Here is an 8399-nt window from a genome sequence, read left to right on the forward strand (position 1 = left end):
AAGATGTTTGGTAAACACAGGCCGTCCCTCTGGGCGTCCCCATGCAGCTCATCCAGCAGGTGGCACTCCTCTGACATCCAGGTGCACTCACTCACTGACAGAGCCTTGGCCTTCATCTCAGCCTCTCCGCTCGGTCTAAGAAAAAGCCATTTTGAAATAGTGACAGCTTCTCTCACAACAGAGACCACTGTGACATGTCAAGAGATGCATAATAAAAAAAACATAATTACAGCGCCTGAAAGTCCTCCTTGTTGCTCTTTGGTTTGAGACACAGAGCGAAGTGCTCTCCTATAGCGTGTCTTACAAACTCTGTGTACTGTACATGCATCTATTTGTGTGTGTGTGCGCTGATCGGCTCTCAGGTGAAACACACTCTGACACTCATGAGAATCTGCTGTTGAGGTAAATCACCAGGCATTCACTGCAGCCAGACAACTGTGTCTTGGCAACCCACAACACTTGGATCGCGGTGCAGCTCTCATGACATGTTTTTGTCCCCTTATGCATGATTTCATGGTTTGGCTTCAGCAAAGCACTTAAAGGCTAAGTGAAACCCCATATCAGCTTGCTTCAAAGTGTAACTGTGTGTTAAACCTGTTGATCGAGGTTTGAACAAGCTTTCATGCTCTCCACCATGTGTAGATTATGTAACAAATACAACTGTACAGCAGCTTTCTGCACCCCCTGGAACAGCCAGCTCTCTTGTACTGCACTCCTCTCACTGCTGTTGCCTCTTTAAGTCCCACCCGAGTCCATGCAGCCGTACAGGCCAGCCAGTAGGAGCCGCTAGTGCAGCAACAAGGACATGAGCCCTTCACTGGCTTCCCACCTGCAAGCACTGGCAAAGAGCCAAAGGTATCAGCATGAGGGACGGTACCTGAGTGGAGAGCGAGTGGTTTTTGTCCCAGCATCACCTGTGCACACAAATGCATTCTTATATGTTGCATGCAGATTGTTCTGAATGACTCATTTCTTTGGTGTGTTGGCGTGCTTTGCTATTGGAGGGGCCTGCTGCCCTTTAGTTTATTCCTAAAGGCCCTAAATGCCAGGGTAAGCCCACTGGCAGCATTAAGATACAGCACTGGAACGTGTTGTCGCTCCCAAATCGGTTTACACGTCTTTAGCATCAGACAAAATCTAAGAAGTCATGAATGTTTTTGATGGGGTTAAAGACTTGTTTATATCAGCGTATGCATATAAATAAAACAGTAACACAGACATGTTTTCAATTAAGTCAAACAAACTTCAATTATAGATAGTTATAATTACAGGTGTGGATATGCCTGTAGTTTAACTTGCTAGTAGGCTTTCAGCGTCAGTCTGAACATGAATAACTTGGTATTTGTGGCAGTGATGTCTGATCTGATCTATTAAGAGTGTGTCCTGCATGCATCGTCATCATGGGAAACAACTGTGCTGCCCGTTGATTGTGGGTTGACATCACAGAAAAACTTTGACGTCGTGTTTCTGGATTTGGGAGACAGAAAAGTATGTTTAAAGAAACATGACAAAGCTGCAGGAGAAGTTCCTCAGCGGCACATCAACAGTGGTAATAAAGGAAAGGCAACTTTATCAGTCCAAGGAAGTCAGCCCAACTACACCTTTTGGGATTAACACACACAAAAAACTCTCCAGTATATTAGTTCACGTTTGCCAAACTGTATGTTTTCCACAAGGGGGCGCTGTTTAGTCACTCAGCTCTACATGGACCACCCTGCTGTGGCCTGCAGGAGAGGAAAGTAACAGCAATATCACCTTTGTCCTGAAATTTAAGAGCAAAGATGTCTCCTCCCACAGGTTAAGAAAGGTTGATGGCACAAAATGTTTTTAATGCAGCACTAAAAACCTCACGTGCCATCAAGACTACAGTTGCAAAAGTTTTACATGAATAATAAACCATGAACAGACACAAATGTCAGTAAATCATTCATAAAGAATCATAGATTGTTCATTGTATAATCCTTATAATAAACCATTAATCCTTGTGACCCACTTCTCTCCAAAGTGCAAGATAACAGAGTGAGATGACACCCCTGCAGCCACATCACTGCCTTCCCTCTGGAAAATGTTCCACTTCTTCACAAATATTTGCATGTTGCATGCATCTACATAATAACTACACTGCATGGTTATTGTATTGACACAATTTTAGAAGCTACTGCTGTCCTTGTCTGTGTCACATGTCGTGCAGGTGTTAACCTGAACCTGTGGGTTTGAACTTCCTGGTTTCAGGTGTGTGTATGTCAGTGTTCTTGTTTCGTGGAGATCCATTCTCTGGGGCAAGAGCGGTTCAATAAATGCTGTAAAGTCTAGTAAATTTCAGCCAAATTCCTCTGCCACCATTCTGTGTTTTGATAAAACACATTTTTGTTTTTATAGATTTGAGCCAAAACATTCACCATATGGGAGCAGAAATGTCGGTTGGGAGCTTTTTATTTACAATTGTGAGACTCCAAGCTGTTTGGCCGTGAAGTGCAGATATATTTGGCAATGAAGACATAGAAACAAGAGGAATTTATGAGCATTGTTTAACCAGATCATGATCATAAAAGACACGTGTTCATCTCAAAACCCTCCAGCCATCATTAGCGTACAGTACAGTACACCTGGAGGCTTACCTGTAACCTCTAAAAGAAAGTATTTGCACACGAGGTAGACAGCAGGTGTCTCTAATAATATAGTTAATGTTGTTTGGTTAAAAAAAAAAGTGTCACACACCTGCAAGGAAAACAACAATTTAAAGCCACAGTCATGCACAGACAGGACTGAGCACGTCTTCGTAGCAGCCTTTAAGTGCTTTTTCCACAGGGAATCTGCTGCGTGTGCTGCAGCACCGAGGCGTCGTGACAATACCCTGCCTTCTGTCATCGGGGGTGGAAGAATCACACAATTACCTCGAGGGCTCTGGAAGCTCTCTTGCATAAATCAAACCCACTTTCAAGCTCAAAATATGTCAGTTCATTAATATCAAAGGACATCTTCAGTCCTTCAGTGTGCCCTTTGAGCTTTAAGCTCCTCATAGCATAAAACCTCTTCACTTACCCTCAGAAAGCATCATCCAGTCTCCACCGTTACAGGATGTGCTTCGCTGTGAAGTGGCCAGTTCATGTCACCCACACAATGAATAAGAAAATACAAAGGTGTTGATGTTATTGCACGGAGGAGTCTCAAGTGATACACATGTAGGCGATGGTTTGCAATACAACACCGCTCAAATTATCTCCTGAAAACACTGTTTCAGCACCTGAGCTGTTTTTGCTTTTGATGCTCCGTTGGTGAAACTACTTGTTGAAGAGTCAGAAAACGCAGAAGCCCCAAGTTTGTTTTTCTGTTCTCTGGAAAGCTAACGGGCAAACACAAGTACAGTGATGAACTATTCGGAGCTTTGGTGGCTTTTTGACAGGCTTCTCTGGTGGATGCATTAATACTTTTTTTGTGTTCAGTTTATTCACAAAATGGATAAAAGACAAGCACAATCATGTAAGACATAATGCAGATATGTGGAATCGGACACCCTGATAAGCTACCTGAAGCTTGAGAATAATGGCCCAGATGCTAAGTAGATAAGATTAAAAAATGTTTGCTAAGACATTTAGATTCGCAACATTTACAACCTACAAAACACCAGAGACCCTAAACTTAAACCTAAACTAGATCCTGAACTACTTACGGGTCCCAGGATGTTTATTCCATCAGTCTAAACACTGATTAAACAGGTAAGATACAATAAGTAGAGACACGTGGTAAGAGGAAATAACAGAGCAGTCAAAGGATTTTAAGTAGAGTAACTAGTTTTGAAGTCTCCAGCTGTTTAGGGTTTAACATATTTTAGTGTTGAATGCTGCCGTAAGCTCTTTTTCACAGATGATAATGTTTTTACAGAGTTATCTGTCTGATTCCACACTTGTGGACCTCTGCAAAGCAGACTAAAGCTCGTGCATTGAAGTTTAGCCTTCAGAAGATGCTTTAGTCTTCTGTGTATGTGAGGGAAAGTAAAATGGAATAAGATTGCTGTGGAAAAAATGGCCAATCCACACACATTATTTCATTCAGCAATTGCACATTCAGGCAGTTTAATCTTGATTTCATCTCAGTTTAAGAGCTCCGAGTATCTCACAGCGAGAACAGCTTGAAGACAAATGAAGTTATGCCTTTTCAGGGAGTCCTTTCAGGGAAACACAGAGGACGTTTCTACCTGAAAAGACTTTGGAAGGCGCTCACTTGATGTGACTTAATAAACTTTGGAGTGTTTTTCTGCACAGAAAAGAAAACCGTGGTTGTGTCGCCATTAAGATAGCATCAGCAACAGTCTGAACATGAGGAACAGGGTAGCATAAAGTGGAGATACTCAAGTAAAATGAAACTAGCTCGGTGAATGTAATTTGCATGTTTCACTCCCTGAGAAGTGTCAGGAGAAGTGAAACATCATTGCTGACGCATCTTCATTTCCTCTGCTAATAACCTGTGAAGACTCATATGACTTAGTTTGACTGGTAACACACACACACACACACACACACACACACACACACACACACAGGGACTTCTTGTAATGACATCTTGTCTCGCTCGGTCTTACCTTGGCTACATGCTGGCTGGGGGAATTCTCCCTGAAACCTCTCATTATATGCATTAAGCACACAAGCAGCTATTTGCATCCTCTGTAAATTCAAATTTCATTTCGAAGACTCAGCAAGAACATTGAATTACTGAGTTTTGCAGAGCACCCATAAGTGCTGATGCTGTTCGCTTCCCTGCACTGTGGTACTGTAGGATTATTTATACCCACACACACACACTTGATCTGTTATGAGGAACAAATTGTCTTCACCTCTTTGCTGCTGTGCTCTGGTGCCAGGATGTTCACTAATTCATGAGCTGTGAAAATAAATATGAATAAACAAGCAAAATACGCCAGTGTGACTATTAGATACGTGTGAACCTGCAGTTCTAATCACAGCTGCAGCGTCTCCCCGCAGGTCTGTGGAAAAATACATAATGCTACCTGTGAGAACCGATCGCCACCGGCTGTAAAATACTTTGATATATCTGCATCAGCTGTGTGTCTGTGCCTCTGTCTGACACTGATACATCTGCATTTTAAGAGTGAAAGTGGAAACACTCTCATTTTTCCTTTCCAGGCCACTTCAAGCAAACACCTGTAGACCTGAGACCATGTCCTGGTGCAGAACAGTGAGCCCACAAACGTTTATGTCTGAAACGTAAGTACAGAACCCTGAAAGCCTCCATGGCAACAATTCAATTAAATTTACTCTTTTTCACTTCGTATTGATTCTGCTCTCTAGGAGATAATGGGTGTATACATGAAAAACAATAATGCAATCATTGTGTTGTGGAGGAAGTGATAATAATTATGAGTTACAGTCAAGCAAAACAAAACAGATTATAAAACTCATGAATAACATTTGCAATTTTTTTTAATCCTAAAAACCACCTAAGAACTGTCTCAAACCATGAAAATTACCAATCCAAAACTTTGTTACTCAATGTTCACATTCTGAAATATCCCAAAACAGCAGTAACCAGAAGATAGAGCAGACAGCGAATTACATAAAAACAGAACAGCATCGTTTCTCCAGGCTGTGTAATTGATCATGGATGAGATCAACTGACATGCTCTAAAATCTCTTTCCATTAGCTAACACACATCAGATGATCCCTCCTGAGGAGAGCCTCGTGTTTCCTTTGAGCCTGTGTGCATGGCAGGGAGGAAAAGCAAATCAATTCACAGTACGTTGACTGGACATAATATCTTATAGGCACAGTATAATATTTTGATTGCACAACAGAAGAGGAATACCATGTTTGTGTGCTTCCATTTGTTTGCACACAAAGCAGAAATCTTTCATGATGGAAACTCTTCAGCTGAATTGCACGTCTCTGAATAAATGTGGTGAACAGCTGTTGCTGCTCTGCGAGCCGGGGGAACATTGTGTAAAAGGGACATTATGAATATTAATAAGCTTTTAGGATGATTTCCTTTGAATGAGGGCACAAATTGCTGTGTTAGCCACCGTTGTTTATCACATCAGCTCCAGAGTACTTACGTCTAACTGAGGACTAATGCATTTCTCTCAAGCTGGTCACTCTTCCAGAGTTACTTACGGCTTCAAAATATTATCTTTTCTCGACTTCATCCCTGTTGTTGTAAAAGTCACTGAAAGACCGCTCGCTGTAATCATTTCTCCTGTCCTTACTGGCTGCAAAGCATCTCCTCCTAATGTGATTTCAGTGTAGGAAGGGGGAACAAAATCCAGTCCTGACTGCAACAATGATGTTTGGCTAAAGCTAATGTGAGGCTTCAGAAGTCTGAATTAGCCAAATCAAGTGGGCGTCTCCCACAATAACAGTGCTGTTAGTGCAAAATTCCCTTTCTGTGTTTCCCCAGACGTTCCCTTTCCCCGATTTCTTACACTGAAATTGCATTAGGAGGGCTCTTCACAGCCAGTGCAGAGAGGAGGAATCAAATACTGCAAACATGTTGGGATGTGAGTGTGTGTTTAGTGGTATCTAGCATCGAGGTTGCAGATTGCAACCAACAGAAGACCCCTCACCTCACCGTATGTTGTCTGCAAACGGTGAAAAAGGTGAAAGGTGAACTTCAAAGCCAGTGTATACCCAGTGAATATTATATTAAAGATCCCCCTCAATCCTACACTAGACCTTTAAAGCTTCATAAAGACGAGGGGAGCTGCAGAATCAGCACTACATGTGTCCCCCTCACATTATTCTCACGTTGTCCTTTGATCAATTTTATCGTAACAATATCGATTATCGCCGCTCCAAGCTTTCCCGAAGCCGCAGAGCACTCTCGCTCAGATGTTCCCTCTCAGGCTGAGCTAAAGGTTATTGCAGGCTTCATTTTTCTGAATGCGCTGGATGAAAACAGCAGCCTGTTGTGTTTGCACTCCTGCGAGGAATCTCTAGAGAATGCTGAATTTATTACTCTGACGTCAAAACCGTACGTTGCTAAGAAGCCGTATAAAATGATACACTGATCTGGTGTCAGCGGTCAGGACGCTCTGCAACTTTGGCAGTGGTTAAAGCATTCAAAGCGCAGGTCCCTGAGAGCTGATGTCTATTTATAAAGGCACTTTGTGTTCTAACTTTAGGATCCGGCACTGTGCACAACTCCAGGCTGAATATGGACACACATTCTGACACTGAGGAGCCGTAATGAGCAGCCTCAAGTTGAAGCAGATAACTATTGGAGGCTTGTGCTTTGTCTCCACATGCACTCAAGACCTGTTCCAAGCAGGTCGTCGCATCTGCACGAGTTATTTCAGTGCTTTCCACTGGAAGACGTCCTGTGGAAGCTTAAAGAGTTCCTGGTCTTTGCTGAAATCTCCAACACTGAGTTTTAATTGGCCTTCCAGGAAAGAGAATTGCATTCATGACCTTGAATTAGTAGGTGATGCGTTAAGCTACTGTCAGCTGATGGGGAGGGGTTGAGTTGAGCTGCTTATCCTGCCGTTCCTGGGTTTTATTTTTAACCTGACAACACCTGACAGGCCCCGGACCTCAGGGGAGACCTCAGAGGGTGGAGGATGAGGAGGAAGTATGAAAAAGTGGTGAATGTAATGTAGGTGCGAGACAGAGTAGGAAAAGCTCAATGCTGAAGTTGCAGAAGTACGCGCAGATGAGGCTGCAGCGCGGGGGGAGGGTGGAGGATGTTTGTCTCACAACGGGGGAGGCGAGGAGGAAGCCTGCGTGGTGTTGATGCGAGTGTTGACACCAGAGCGGAGAAGCAGACATGTGAGGCGGTCGGAGCGAAAACTGTGAAAATAGCCCAATTTGATTTTGACCTACATTTAGTCTTTAGGCGTCTCACTCTACCCCTTGGCACAAAGCGGGTTTAGTCACTGCGGCTGAGGGTTGCACTGCACTGAGAGCAGGATAACAACACATAGCTGGCCTAATTTTTCCCAGCAGGAGGTAGCAGCGGTGAAAAACCACCGCGTCCAGCTGCAGCTGATTAGAGTCAGACAACCAACCTTTGTACCGCAGCATTTGACTTCCTGTAAGGTTAGAGCTGTTGGAATGGACCTCTGATCTGGTCTGGACAGAGAATCATGTGCATCATAAACCAGCTCTCAACCAGTTTGGCTCATGTGGATAAACATTTACTTTTTAAGAGGTTGGTACATTTACTCAAGCACTGTACTTGAGTTTTTCTGGTGCTTGTAGACTACTTGTAGTATGTAGATGAAAGTACCCACCATAAGACTGGCCCCACTGTGAACAGCTGCATTAATGCTGCTCACACGTTGATGCATCAGAAATAATACTTCTTAAAATGCTCTAAATGAGTACTTTTACTTTTATACTCAGGTATGCTTTTAATGCAGCACCTTTTACTTGTAATTGAGTATTTTTAC

This window comes from Chaetodon auriga, chromosome 1 (assembly GCF_051107435.1).
Source record: "Chaetodon auriga isolate fChaAug3 chromosome 1, fChaAug3.hap1, whole genome shotgun sequence".
Classification (NCBI taxonomy): Eukaryota; Metazoa; Chordata; class Actinopteri; order Chaetodontiformes; family Chaetodontidae; genus Chaetodon; species Chaetodon auriga.